This window comes from Dipodomys spectabilis, unplaced genomic scaffold (genome assembly GCF_019054845.1).
Source record: "Dipodomys spectabilis isolate Male_0828 unplaced genomic scaffold, ASM1905484v1 ptg000227l, whole genome shotgun sequence".
Lineage (NCBI taxonomy): Eukaryota > Metazoa > Chordata > Mammalia > Rodentia > Heteromyidae > Dipodomys > Dipodomys spectabilis.
The window spans coordinates 6854929-6869882 of NW_024870904.1; the positions used below are offsets into that span (position 1 = coordinate 6854929).

Sequence of the window (14954 nt, forward strand, 5' to 3'; positions counted from 1 at the left end):
GAAAGGAATAAGACAAATTAACCCCCTTTGCAGATTATATGGTCCTACACTTTAAAAGACAGTAGAACTAGGTACTAGAGGCTCATGGGTATAATCCTAGCTACTCAGAAGACTGAGATCTGAGGATCTCAGTTTGTAGCCAGCCCAAGCAGAAACATCTGTGAGACTCTTATCTCCGATGAATCACCAAAAGTCCAGAAGTGGAGCTGTGGCTCGTGTAATATAGTACCAGCTTTAGGGAAGAAGCTAAGGACAGTGTCCATGGCCTGAGTTCAAGCCCTAATTCTGATGCACTAATAAAAATAATGACAATGGTAGTAGTAGTAGTAACAATAATAATAATCATCATCAGAGGAATCACAGATAGAGTAAAACTTTAAGACACCAGGAAAATAACATACTTCATAAAACTATTACATACTATAAAATCACCTAAGACAAGAAAGCACAAAGCAATATAAAGCTTAAGACAAAAATTACAAATATTAAGAAAATAAGTAGAAAGTAAATGAGCTTAACAACTGTCTTACATACCCACAACAAAAAAAAAAGATCCTCTAGCTGGGTGCTGGTGGCTCAAGCCTGTAATCCTAGCTACTCAAGAGGCTGAGATCTGAGGATCGCGGTTCAAAGCCAGCCCGGGCAGGAGAGACTGTGAGACTCCTATCTCCAATAAACCACCAGAAAACCGGGGCACTGTAGCTCAAGTGGTAGAGCACTCACCTTGAGCTGAAGAGCTGAGGGACAGTGCTCAGGCCCAGAGTTCAAGCCCCACGACCGACAAAAAAAAAAGAAAGAAAGAAAGAAAAAAAAAGGTCCTCTCCAAATGAGTACCCACACCAACACAAATTCCATCCTATTGTAAAGAAACCCCTCTAAAAACACGGGAATAACCACCTCTCCAAAAACGTTTAAAAAGTAAAGTCACGGAGAAAGATAGGACAAGCTAAGCAGCATGAAGTCATATCTGCAACTGTTGTTTGAGAAAAAAAAAAACTTACTACAAGAGACTAAATGCATAATGAAAAACTTTAGTTTATCATTCTTTGAAATACATAAATGACCTTAGAAAGATACAGAAAGATATGTACATGACATTAAAAAGGTACAGAAAGGGGTACAGATGGCTCACATCTGCCATCAGGAGATGGAGATCTGAGGATCACAGTTCAAACCCAACCCAGGCGGAAAAGTCTGTGAGACTCTTATCCCCAGTTAACAAAAACTGAGGCTCAAGTGGTAGAGCAGTAGCCTTGAGTAAAATGAAAAAAAAAAAAAAAAAGCTAAGCCGGGAGCGAGTAGCTCCCACCTGTAATCCTAGCTGCTCAGGAGGCTGAGATCTGAGGATCACGGTCCAAAGTCAGCCTGGGAAAGAAAGTCTGTGAGACTCTTATCTCCATTTAACCACCAGAAAACTGGAAGTGAAGTTGTGGCTCAAAGTGGTAGAATACTAACCTTGGGTTAAAAAGAGCTCAAGGACAGCACCTAAGCCCTGAATTCAAGCCCTGGCCCTGGCATGCACATACACACACACATACACAATCAGTAGAGAAGACATTGTTTTAGTGGGTGGTGTGATGGTTAATACTACGTATCAACTTGGCTAGTCTATGGTGCGCAGTGGTATGAAAAAAATTGCTCTTTTTTGGCCAGTCCTGGGGCTTGAACTCAGAGCCTGGGCACTGTCCCTGAGCTTCTTTTGCTCAAGGCTAGCCCTTTACCACTTGAGCCACAGTGCCTCTTCCAGCTTTTTCTGTGTATGTGATACTGAGGATTCGAACCCAAGGCTTCATGCATGGTAGGCAAGCACTCTACCACTAAGCCATCTTCCCAGGCAGGAATTTGCTTTTTAATAAGCAAATATGGACATGAAGGAAGCATGCTTTGTGGGGCATTGGGAGGTTGAGTTGATTGCCATCCTTACCTAGAAATGCTATCCAGCCCGTAAGCGCTGCCCGGCAAACTCCTGCCCACTGGGAAGCGGTAATTGAATGTTGCTCGTGGAGCATAATCCCACAAAATCCTCTGTCATCAGGTTCAAATCCCGGCAGCTCAGAATAATTAGATCTGGAGTAGGGAGAGGCACAAAGGCGTCATAGTCATACAGTGGGAAGCTGCTGGGGGAGGCTGGCCATAAACTCCAGGTGAGGGGTAGAAGGGGGGGCACCCCATGACCCATGGGGCATGCCCTAATCTCATCCCTACTGGCTTCCATCTGGCATCCCCGCAAGAAAGCTTGTGCAAATACCATGTCAACATCATGTACAATACTGCAGAGGCAATAGATTGTTTTTTTTATTGTTATTATAAAGGTGCTGTACAGAGGGGTTATCGTTATGTAAGTCCGGTAATGAGTACATTTCTTTTTGGCTCATCTCCCCTCCTTACCTCGCTCTCTCCCAGTTTTGCCCGCTCATCCCCACCCACAAGTTGGAGAGTTCATTTTTCACACAGTGTCTACTGAGTACCACTGCCATATTGGTTCCCTCTTTGTCCCTCTATTTCTGTACCCTCTCTTCCCCCCACAAAGACAGATAAACATATAAACAAAATAATAAATAGACCAAAGATTTTTTTTTACTTCTTTTTTCCTTGAATGGGCTACATTTTTAGGAGCTTGATTTTTTTTAATGAATTTTGTTTTTCAAAATCCACAGATTTCTTCAGAATCCACAAGATTATGAAGCTGGGCACTGGTGGCGTATGCCTATAATTCTAGCTACACAGGAGGCTGAGATCTGAGGATCATGATTCAAAGCCAGCCTAGGCAGGAAAGTCCGTGAGACTCATCATCCATTAACCAGCAAAATGCTAGAAGTGGAGGCATGGCTCAAGTGGTAGAGGCACCAGCCTTGAGCAGAGTAAGACCAGTGAGAGTATAAGGACCTGACTTCAAGACTCAGTCCTGATACATATGCACGTACACACACACACACACACACACACACACACACACACCCCTCCAGTCTAAACAATTAATAGGGCATAGTATAGTTAAAAACAAAAACAAAAACACAACAACAAGAAGATTAGGAAAGCATTAATAATCACTAAATCTGGATGATGATTAGTTCATGACATTTGGACTTTGCAACATCTCCAGTGTGTGTGTGTGTGTGTGTGTGTGTGTGTGTGTGTGTGTGTGTGTGTGTGTGTGTGTGTGTGTGTGTTACTGGTCCTATTATTCTTACAGGAGTGGAGAAGTTCTGAGGGCTATATAAAGCCCATAAAATCGTTAGGGACATGACAGGCTAGATAGTGTCTCTCATTAGCTGCCCATGGCCATCTGCCGCTATAGGTCACTTGTATGGCTTCCTAAATGATGTTATAAATACCCAGGCAGATTCTGCTAGGAATGAATGATTGCTTGGAGGGTTAGTAAGAGTTAAAAGGAACGGATGAAAAATATAACTGACTAGGGCATGGTTAACCAGTGTCCTGCTTAGTACTGGCCCTCGGTCAATACAGAAACATCTCCTCATTTTTTTATGTCAGGCCTTACGTTCCATTCTGTGAAATAAAATATACTCTAAGGAGATCAGAGACTAAGAAGGAGATCAAAATATAAGCAACGTATATTGGACGGAGTGATAATTAGGCAGCCATAATAAATATGTAAATGTGGTTACGCATTGTAGTCAAATCCAAGATGCATTGGACACACACAAAGAAAAGCTAATTTGAGTCTTTAATCTGTGCTAAGAGCTGCATACTTATCTTACTTAATTCTCACAACTCCCTCAACGGTCACCTGCATTATCATGACTGTGGATAAAGAAATTGAGTCACAAGCCAGGCACCAATGGCTCCTGTCTGTAAGCTGAAGATCAAAGTTCAAAGTCAGCCCAGGCAGACAAATCTGAGAGACTCTTACCTCCAATTCACTAGCAAAAAATCCAAAAGTGATTCAAACACTGTGACACCCAGACATAATGCAATTAGAAAGAAAGAGATGATGTCATGTGCAGGGAAACGGATGGCCTTAGAACAAAGCATGTTAAGTGAGGTAAGCCAAGCTGTCCTGTTCTCTCTCATAGACAGAAGCTAGCTCTAAAAGACATTGGGATGTGATCAATTATACAAGTCTCTAGGCATTCACACACAAGGAGCCCAAAGGGGGAAATACTTAGGAGAGGAACACAAAGGCACAATGCTTCTGTGCCTCTGATCATATAAAACAATATTTATCAACAACGAACTCCAGCAAATGGAAACAGGAGGTTTTTGTCTTCTTTGCTGTTTTTCTTTCCATTTGTTCTGATTGTTTATCGGTCTTTCAGAGGGTAAAGGGAGACACAGAATGGAGGGACAAAGGGTAAACAAATGCAGCAGTGGTACTCATTGGACACTATGTTGAAAATGAGCTATACAGCTTGTGGGCGGGGACAGGAAGGGAAGGGGGCCACACTGTCCAAAAGGAGATGCGCTCTTTACCGAATCTATACCTGCTGTAACCCCTCTGTACATCCCCCTTTATAACACCAAGAAAAACCAAAAATGGAAGCCCAGTGCTGGTGTCTGTAAACCTATTTAAAAGGCTGAGATCTGCAGAGCATGGCTCGAAGCCAGCCCAGGCAGAAAAGTCCATGAGACTCCAATCTCCAAGAAACTACTCTGAAAAAAAAGCCAGAAGTGGTGCTGTGGCTCAAGTGGTAGAGCACCAGCCTTGAGTGAAAAAGCCAAGGGACAGTGCCCAGGCCCAGGAAAGGAAAGACGGAAGGAAGGAAGGAAGGAAGGAAGGAAGGAAGGAAGGAAGGAAGGAAGGAAGGAAGGAAGGAAGGAAGGAAGGAAGGAAGGAAGGAAGGAAGGAAGGAAGGAAGGAAGGAGGGGAGGGGAGGGAGGGAGGGAGGGAGGGAAAAAAGGCAGGCAGGCAGACACCTCAAAGCCTTGCAGGTCAATGGGGGTGCAGATCATTCAAGTCCCAGATGCCCAGAAGCCATTTCTCCTGACTCAGCATGACCTAGGCTGTCCACAGCTCTGCCAGGTCCAAGAGTGGCCCTGTCCTCTCTCTCTGTGATGGATGATGGCTCTGTTGGGACTCAAGCAATGAAGCCGCAGCAGTAGCAACCGTGTCTGCGTGTCTGCACAAGGATGCGTGCAGCCGGCTGCCAGCCAGAGAGCCGCAGGCTGGGGGGGAGGAGGGGGCTGGTTCCCGTGGTCCTTGGCCCAGCAGCTCAGCTGACCACAGTAATCCATCATGTGTAAAACCTCACCCAGGGGAGGGGCTCTGACAGGGGCAGGAGAGCCAGGAGATAGGTTCTCAAGGAAATTCAGGGCTGCTTCTTTTTTGGGGGTGGGGGGGGTGTTATGCATGTAACAGCACTGAGACTTGAATTTGGAGTGTATCTCTCAAAGCTGGTGCTTTACTACTTGAGCCACAGCTCGGCTCCCATCTTTTTTTGGGGGGGGGCAATTTGATTTTATTTATTTATGTAGGCTTTTGTCGAGGTGATCGTTTTTTAGCAATCATAAATGAAAAGATGAAGCCGGGTGCCCGTGGCTCATGCCTGTAATCCTAGCTACTCGGGAGGCTGAGATCTGAGGATCGCAGTCGGAAGTTAGCCCAGGGAAGGAAAGTCTGTGAGACTCTTTCTCCATTAAACTACTCAAGCAAGAGGTTGAGCTGTGGCTCAGTGGTAGAACACTAGCTTTGAGTATAAAGAAGCTTAAGGACAATATCCAGACCCTGAGTTCAAGCCCCAGGACTGGTACAGAGAGGGGGTGAGGGGAGGAGGAGGAGGAAGAAAAAGAGATGGAAGAGGGAGGAGAAATGGATGGGGAGAGGGAAGGATTGAGAGAGGGAGGAGGGAGGAGGGAGGAGGAGGAAGAAGAGAAGAATTTATGGCAGTTTGGGTTACCATCAAAGACAGACAGAAGACAAAATGATCATGAAACTGAAGCCAATAACCTGGCTCCTGGGAAAGGTGTGGGCAAGCCCAGGAGAGCAAGTGCTAGATGTTTCCTTCACTCCTGTGAAAGAGGCTTGATCCAGGGTAGGTAAATCGCCAATAACAGTTAGAGACATTATATGTATCTATCCATTTCTGGACCTATAAGATCTGGAGAGGCCAAAGATCTCATCCCTTCCTCTGGGAAAAGTGCAGCATTGGGCCTTGGAGAAAGCAGCCACAACCATTTATTACACAGAGTAAATCAGCATTAAGAACCAAACATCCAAGTCCTGCCTTTAGTCTCTGCAGCACTAGCTGCCCATAGAACTCCATTACTCATGAACAGGCCTGCCATTTCTTCGTGTCTTGGCCAGGCCTCATAAAGGCCTTTGGCCCTGGGCTGGCTTGAGTAAAATCACCTTAGAGTTTTTTCTCATCTGCTCTGAAATGAATAGTTTCCTGGGTCACAGAAATACTCTTCTTCTTTAAATCCTAGAAGCTGGGGAAGAACAGAATCAATCCTGTAAAGTTTTATAGGTGTGAAAGGGAGAGTTGTATCTTTGTCTTTTACAAAATGAGAGGCATACACTGGTGGCTCATGCCTGTAATCCTGACTACTCAGGAGGCTAACATCCGAGGATCGTGGTTCGAAGCCAGCCTGGGCAGAAAAATTTTGTGAAACTTTTATCTCCAAATAATCACACACACACACACACACACACACACACACAAGCCAGAATTGGAGTTGTGGCTCAAGTGGTCAAGTGGTAGAGTGCTAGTCTTGAGCAAAAAAAAAAAAGTCAGGGACAGCACCCAGGCTGTGAGTTCAAGCCCCAGGATTATCACACAAATACACACAAACAACAACAACCAAAATCCAGCTCTTTGATCAGGACAGAAATAGGTCAGAAGAAACACTGGTGTGGAAACAGCTTTCACCTTCTAAGAACGCTGAATCCTCCTTCTCCACTTTACAGCAAGCTCATGTTCATTTTTATTTCCAAATTGGACCGTTGGTAACCTGCTCCAGCCTCTACCCCCTCTTCTATTCAAGTGATTTGGAAGTAGCTGTTGCTTAAGCACAAAGAAAAAAAGAAGAGCCTGAAGCTGTCGCTTGCACCCTTCTTCTAGAAGATAAATGATGTTAGTTTTCACGATGAGTAAATTGGGGCAGTGTAGGGATTTGACTAGAATAAAATCCTCTGGCCTGGCTGGGCGCTGGTGGCTCATGCCTTCTAATTTTAGCTACTCAGGAGGCTGAGAGTTGACGATCACAGTTCAAAGCCACCCCCTGGCAGAAAAAAATCTATGAAACTCTTATCTCCAATCACACACACACACACACACACACACACACACACACACACACACACACAGAGCCAGAAGTGGAGCTGTGGCTCAAGTAGTAGAGTACTAGCCTTGAACAACAACAACAAAAAAGCTCAGTGACCAAAAAAAAAAAAAAAGCTAGGCTTTGAGTTCAAGCCCCAGAAACTGGTACCAAAACAAAAAATAATAATGATAAAATAAAAATTAAAGAAAGAAAGCATTCTGGAACGGCAAGGTAAGTTCCCATAGATCTGCTCTGTTTGCAAGAGGTTTCTAGACTCTTCCTTGGTTTCCTTTCCCTACTCTCTCTTTCCTTTCCAGGGAAAAGGCTATCTACCTCCCCCACCCCAGCCTCTCCAGCCTGGCCTGGAGTGAGCTTGCTAAGGTTCAGAGCGCAGGTGTCTCTAGACAGGACAGTGGCCAATGCTGGCAGTTTGCCTGCTTTTCTATTCCTGTTTTGAGGGACCAGGGTCGCGAGGAGGGACAGGAAAGAAAGAAGCCATTTTAGTTGCACGGGAAGAAGAGAACTCTCGGCAGAATTTGTCTAAGACATCCCCTGGAAGAAGAGACACGGCCCAGCTCTGCCTGCTGACGGCACATCTTCCGATCAACGTCACTGACTTCCTCAGTGCTATAGGTAAATTGAGACAGGATTCAGGTACGTTAGAGATGCTTGCCTCGCTTAGGGGAGATGTTAGATTCATTCCGTGTCTCTTTAAATTTCTTCTCATGGTGAAGAAGGGTGAAGATGGTTTGGGACTTGAGTGGTTTTAATCCTTCTTTTTTATTTTTATTATTATTATTTTATCTCTTTTATTTTTTCATTTTTATTTTTCACTGGTCCTGGGGCTTGAACCCTGGGACCTGGGTACTGTCCTTGATCTCCATTTGCTCAAGGTTAGCGCTCTACCATTTGAGCCACCGTTTTTCCGTGATCAATTGGAGAAAAGAGTCTCCTGGGCTTTCCTGACTGGGCTGGCCTCGAAGCGCGATCCTCAGATCTCAGCCTCCTGAGTAGCTAGGATGACAGGCGTGGGCCACCCATGCTCAGCTCTTTTCCTTTCTTCTTCCAAGGCTTCCTTATCGACAAAGGAACTTGTGGCCCAGAGGTGCTTGGGATTTTCCTTCCTTTACAGTCTAAGCAAAGGCTTGGAGCTCTATCTCATTACACTCATCGACTCCATCTGAAGCCTTTGCAGGTACCAGCGCTATGACACAATGTGTGGGCCAAGGAGGTCTCTGGCTAGCCAAAAGCCAGAGGTGGAGATGGAGTTCAAGTGGTAGAGGCTCAGCCTTAAGTGAAAAAGCTAAGGGACTGTGCCCCCAGGCCCTGAGTTCAAGTCCCAGTACTAGCACAGCAAAGAAAGCAAGGACGCAAGGAAGGAAGGAAGGAAGGAAAGAGAGAAAAGAGAGAGAAAGGGAGGGAGGGAGGGAAGGAAGAAGGAAGGAAGGAAGGAAGGAAAGGAAGAAAGAAAGAAAGAAAGAAAGGAAGGAAGGGAAGGAAGGAAGGAAGGAAGGAAGGAAGGAAGGAAGGAAGGAAGGAAGGAAGGAAGAAAGAAAGAAAGAAAGAAAGGAAGAAAGGAAGGAAGGAAGGAAGGAAGGAAGGAAGGAAGGAAGGAAGGAAGGAAGGAAGAAAGAAAGGGAGAGAAAGAAAGAGAGAGAGAGAAAGAGAAAAAGGGAGGGAGGGAGGGAAGGAAGGAAGGAAGGAAGGAAAAGAAAGAAAGAAAGAGAGAGAGAGAGGGAGGGAGGGAGGGAGGGAAGGAGGGAAGAAAGAAAGAAAGAAAGAAAGAAAAGAAAGAAAGAAAGAAAGAAAGAAAGAAGAAAGAAAGAAAGAAAGGAAAAGAAAGAAAGGAAGGAAGGAAGGAGGGGAAGGAAGGAAGGAAGGGAAGAAAGAAAGAAAGAGAGAAAGGGAGGGAGGGAGGGAAGGAAGGAAGGAAGGAAAAGAAAGAAAGAAAGAGAGAGGGAGGGAGGGAGGGAAGGAAGAAAGGAAGGAAGGGAAAGAAAGGAAGAAAGAAAGAAAGAAGAGAAAGAAAGAAAGGAAAAGAAAGAAAGGAAGGAAGGAAGGAGGGAAGGAAGGAAGGAAGGGAAGAAAGAAAGAAAGAGAGAAGGGAGGGAGGGAGGGAAGGAAGGAAGGAAGGAAAAGAAAGAAAGAAAGAGAGAGGGAGGGGAGGGAGGGAAGGAAGAAAGGAAGGAAGGGAAGAAAGGAAGAAGAAAGAAAGAGAAGAAAGAAAGAAAGAAAGAAAGAATAGAAAGAAGAAGAAAGAAAGAAAGAAAGAAAGAAAGAAAGAAAGAAAGAAAGAAAGAAAGGAGAAAGAAAGGAAGGAAGGAAGGAAGGAAGGAAGGAAGGAGGGAAGGGAAGGAAAGAAGAAAGAAAGAAAAAGGAAAAGAAAGAAAGGAAGGAGCAGGAGAGGAGGGAAGGAAGGAAGGAGGGAAGGAAGGAAAGAAGGAAGGAAGGAAGGAAGGAAAGGAAGAAGAAAGGAAGGAAGGAAAAGAAAGAAAGGAAGGAAGGAAGGAAAGAAAGAGAGGAAGGAAGGCAGGAAGGAAGGCAGGCAGGGGCAGGCAGGCAGAAAGAAGAAGTTGGGACTGTGGGTCTAGTACAAACAGCTGTATGGATAACGGGGATCTTGATCTAACTTCAGATCGATGCAAGCCTGCATGAGGCTTCAGCAGACATGAATCCAAAGCCCCAGCGCAGACTGTATCTCATGGAGCTGGTACAGGAATGGGCCTAGAACAGCAGTGCTGCCGCTGCTCAGAAGGAAACCAGCAAAAGCTCACAGTGCACGTCGCTGCTTGTTCCCGCCTTCTCTGAACGCTGAGACCGTTCTTTCAAAAAACTGCCGTGTAACCACGAAGCAGCAAATGCAATCGACAGCCCTGACTCCCCTTGGCAGGGCTCCCCCCCGGGTTCGATCACTCGATAAACTCACGATCGGCTGGTAGAAGAGCAGAGGAAGGCGGTATGCCTGCAATGGCAGCTATAGCAAATGCCTGGCATAGCTTTGTTCAGGCACTCACCCCAGAAACAGCATGATGGCCCTGGGGCAGACTCAAAGAGGAACAAGACCCTAACCCTTCCTCTACTTCCTTAGTCAGAGTCAGTAAATAAACACAGCATGTTCAGACTCACAAAAGAAAGACTGTGTATATCCCCTGCTTCTGATCTCCAGTGTGAGAGATGGAAGGACCCCCCAAAACTTCTGCTACCGCTTGAGCTACAGCTCCATTCAGGCTTTTTTGGTGGTTCACTGGAAATTAGAGTCTCACAGACTTTCCTACCCAGGCTGGCTTTGAACCATGATCCTCAGATCTCAGCCTCTTCGGTGGCTAAGATGACAAGTGTGAACCACCAGTTGCTTGGTTAGCGTGGTTTGTATCGCATGAAACATTACAATTGGAAGTGGCGTTGTGGCTCAAGTGGTAGAGTGCTAGCCTTGAGCAAAGAGCTCAGGGACAGTGCCCAGGCCCTGAGTTCAAGCCCCAGGAAATGGCCCAAACACAAAACAAAACCAAAGATAAATTTATGATGCAGCACTCCCTTTTGGTAGCACATATACTAAAATTGGAATGATATGGAGAAAATTAGCATGGTTCTGTGTAAGGATGACACACAAATGCAGGAAGCATTCCATATTTTTAAGTAAGTCAGACGCAGACAGACAAAAGTAAGGTATGATTTCTCTCATAGGTGGGAGTTAGATCTAAGGTATAAATATACATGTCAATGTATACAGGGTCACAGGCATCTAGACACAAACATAGTGGTTAAAGTATGGTATATGGAGGAGAGGATTCCAACAACTAACTCACACTAGCTACTCAGGAGGCTGAGATCTGAATATGATGGTTCAAAGCCAGCCCAGGCAGGAAAGTCCGTGAGACTCTTATCTCCAATAAACCCCTAGAAAACCGGAAGTGGCGCTGTGGCTCAAGTGTAGAGCACTCGCCTTGAGCTGAAGAGCTGAGGGACAGCACCCAGGCCCCAGAGTTCAAGCCCCACAACCAACAACAACAATAAAAAAAAAAAACTAACTCACAGTTTGACAAAATGGTTACCATGGAGAGAATGACGGAAGGGGGGGGACAGGGATCAAGATACATTGTACTCATAAACTGACATCTTGAATTGAAACCCCCTTTGTACACCTGTCATCCCAGCTGCTCAGGAGGCTGAGATCTGAGGATCAGCGTTCAAAGCCATCTGGGGCAGGGAAGTCGGAGAGACTTAGCTCCAATGATCCACCAAAAAAACCGGAAGTGGTGCTGTGACTCAAAGTGGTAGAGCGCTAACCTTGAGCAAAAGAGCTCCAGGACAGTACCCAAGCCCTGAGTTCAAGCTTCAACAACAAACAGCCACAACAACAAAAAAGATATTAATAAAAATAAAATGAGAAACTGGATTGCCAATGGCTCATGCTTCCTAGTTACTCAGGAGGTTGAGATCTAAAGACCCAGTTCAGCATCCAGGCCCTGAGTTCAAGCCCTAGGACCGTCACACACACACACACACACACACACACACATTCTCTGAACATCATCATCTTCTTGTCAGCAAGACAGAATGCCTTCTTCTGAGGCCGTTGGATTAAATAACAGCATTTACTACACTCTTAGCAGGTAGCTAGAGCAAGCAAAGCAGCTAAGAGATGGCATCCATAGCTATGGATCTAGTGCCAGGGCTCTGAGAACGCTTCACTCATCAAACATAAAGCCTGCCTTGTTATTTTTTTTAATGGTTCTGGGATTTGAACTCAGAGCCCGGTGCTTTGCAAAGGAAATATTCTACCACTTGAAAGACTATTTCTTGCCTCTCACCCTTTTCCTTTAATTTGTTTGTCAGACGAGGAAGGTCTTGCACTTTTGATCTTCCTACCTCAGCCTCCCAAGTAGTTTGGGACTACAGGTGTGAGCCACCATGCTTGTCCCTGTGGTGTATTTGAAGTTCTGTTTATGCAAATACAATCTTCCCAATTCACAGTAAACAAAAAAGGCCCATGCGTGTTGCTACATGATTTAAATTATCTCCTGGCATCTTCATAGCAATCGTATCAATGAAGCATACTTAACTCCTAAGGAGCTAAGTTCACAAAGAGTTCATTACTTTGCCTAAATTAACATGGCTACCAAGGACCAGACACTGAACTCACATGGACTGACTCCCAAAGGCCTCTCATTCTCTGGGTCACCCTCTCTCTCTCTCTCTCTCCTCTCTCTCTCTCTCTCTCTCTCTCTCTCTCTCTGCTGCATGACTCACTGGCCTAACCGTTCTAAAGTTTCACTGTGGGGGGGGAGGGAAAAAAACACTTCTTTCTTCTGCACCTTACTACAGTGACCTAAATGAATGATCAGAAAGGAGAACCCCAAACATGCAGCAGATTGAGCCAGGCACCACTGGCTCACACCTGTAATCCTGGCTACTCAGAAAGCTGAGATCTGAGGATCGCAGTTCAAAGCCAGCCCGGGCAGGAAAGTTCCGTGAGACTCTTATCTCCAATTAACCACCAGGAAACTGGAGGTGGCGCTGTGGTAGAGTGCTGGCCTCAAGGTGAAGAGCTCAGGGACAGCGCTCAGGCCCAGAGTTCAAGCCCCATGAGCAAAGAGAAAAAGCTGGAAGTTGAGGTGTGTTCAAGTGGTAGAGCACCAGCCTTGAGCAGAAAAGCCAAACAAGGGCATGGAGGCTCTGACTTCAAGACCCAGTACTGGTGCATGCATACATACGTTGCACATGCACACACACACACACACACACACACACACACACACACACACACACACACAAAGAAAAAGTAGACACATTTGGAAGTTAAGCTATTTTTTTTGCTATATTTCTTATAATCTTACTATAAGGATGCAAAGGGCATCACCCAGTGGCACAAGAAGCAGGATCTGCCTTCTGATTTTGCTCTCCCTCTGGACTTTCTTAACTTCTGGAGTCTTTTTCTCTATCTTAAAATCAGGGACCTGAACATCAGCTTCTCATGAGTGCTAGAAATGAGGCGGCTGCATCCGCTTATGGGCAGTATGACTTCAGGCCTGAGATTGTCTGCTGCTTTTTATTTGTAATTTATATAAACAGTCAGTCCTCATCTGTAGCATAGCCTACCCAAGAAGACAACATAAACTGGACTGGTGGTGTGACTCAAGGGGTAGGGCACCAGCCAAGCAAACAAACCAAGCAATTGTGAGACCCTCAATTCAAATCCCAGTACTGGCAAGAAGTAGGAGGGAGAGGAGAGGGAGGAGGAAGAGGAGGAGGAGGAGGAGGAGGAAGAGAAAGAAAGAAAAAGAGAGAAAGAAGGAAGGAGGGAGGGAAGAAGGAAGGAAGGAAGGAAGGAAGGAAGGAAGGAAGGAAGGGAGGGAGGGAGGAGGGAGGGAGGGAGGGAGGGAGGAAGAGAGGGAAGGAGGGAGGGAGGGAGGGAGGGAGGAGGAGATAGAGGAGGAGGATACAGAGGAGGTAGAGATAGAAGGAGGAGGAGGAGGAGGAGGAGGAGGAGGAGGAGGAGGAGGAGGAAGAGGGAGAGAAAGAGTTACTATAAATGGTCCAAGACATTGATATATCTGCCATAGACTCACTAATCCCTTATAAGTCCTGGGAAAATTCACCATGCTCTGTATTTCTTTATCTTTATAGCAAAAACTAACACTCCTTTATTTCTTTCATGTCTCTTCTTTTGTGTGGGGGGGCTGGGGGAGTATTGGGACTTGGATTCAAGGCCTTCATGCTCTTGCTTAGCTTTGTCTACTTATGGCTAGAGCTCTACCACTTGAGCCACATCTCCACTTCCCGGCTCTTTATTTTTTTGCTAGTTAATTTAGCAATAAGAGTCTCTCAGATTTGTCTGCTGACTTCAAACTGTGATCCTCAGATCTCAGCCACTTCTACGTAGCTAGGATTACAGGTGTGAACCACCAGGAACTCAGCTCATTTGTCTTCTTTGAAATGGGCATGATAATAAAACAGATAAAAAGGTACGTATCACCGATTTGGAAGAAATAGTTGCACTGTCCAAGCTTGTACCGTTCATAAGCTTTTATAAAACATGATAATGACAATTTGCTTTGTGAAGCTTAAAATGTGTTTGTGACTTTAGTTAAGTAGCACTATCCCACAATACTGTGAAATTTCTGTAATCACTTAATCTCAATAAAGAAAGTTTTAAATAAATAAAACAGGTGAAAATATATTTATTAGACACTTGTAATGTGTAACAATAATATCGAAGAGTTTATATACAAAAATTTACATTCCGGGCACTGGTAGCTCATGCCTGTCATCCTAGCTACTCAGGAGGCTGAGATCTGAGGGTCATAGTTCAAAGCAGCCCAGGCAGGAAAGTCCATGAGATTCCTATCTCAGGAAAACCAGAAGTGGCACCGTAGCTCAAGTGGTAGAGCACTAGCCTTAAGCTGAAGAGCTGAGGGACAGCACCCAGGCCCAGAGTTCAAGCCCCCCACAACCAACCAAAAACAAACAAACAAACAATTTACATAAGAGGTTGTCAGTGAATTTTCCACTCTTATGAACTCTCAAAACTTGAGAGAGGGGGCTGGGAAGGTGGCTCAGTGGTAGAGCGCTTGCCTTGCATGCATGAGGCCCTGGGTTCGATTCCTCAGCACCACATAAACAGAAAAGGCCAGGACGTGGCACTGTGGCTCAATGGTAGAGTGCTAGCGTTGAGCTGAAGGGCTGAAGGGACAGGGCCCAGGCCCAGAGTTCAGGCCCCAGGACTGGCA

General features: G+C 45.4%; 1 non-coding gene across 1 annotated transcript; it reads left to right on the forward strand.

Moving 5' to 3' along the window:
• The first annotated feature begins 10751 nt into the window (after positions 1 to 10751).
• Positions 10752 to 10858, forward strand: LOC122123363. Its single transcript, XR_006150380.1, has one exon. It is a non-coding gene; the product is annotated as a U6 spliceosomal RNA (small nuclear RNA).
• The last annotated feature ends 4096 nt before the right edge of the window (positions 10859 to 14954 follow it).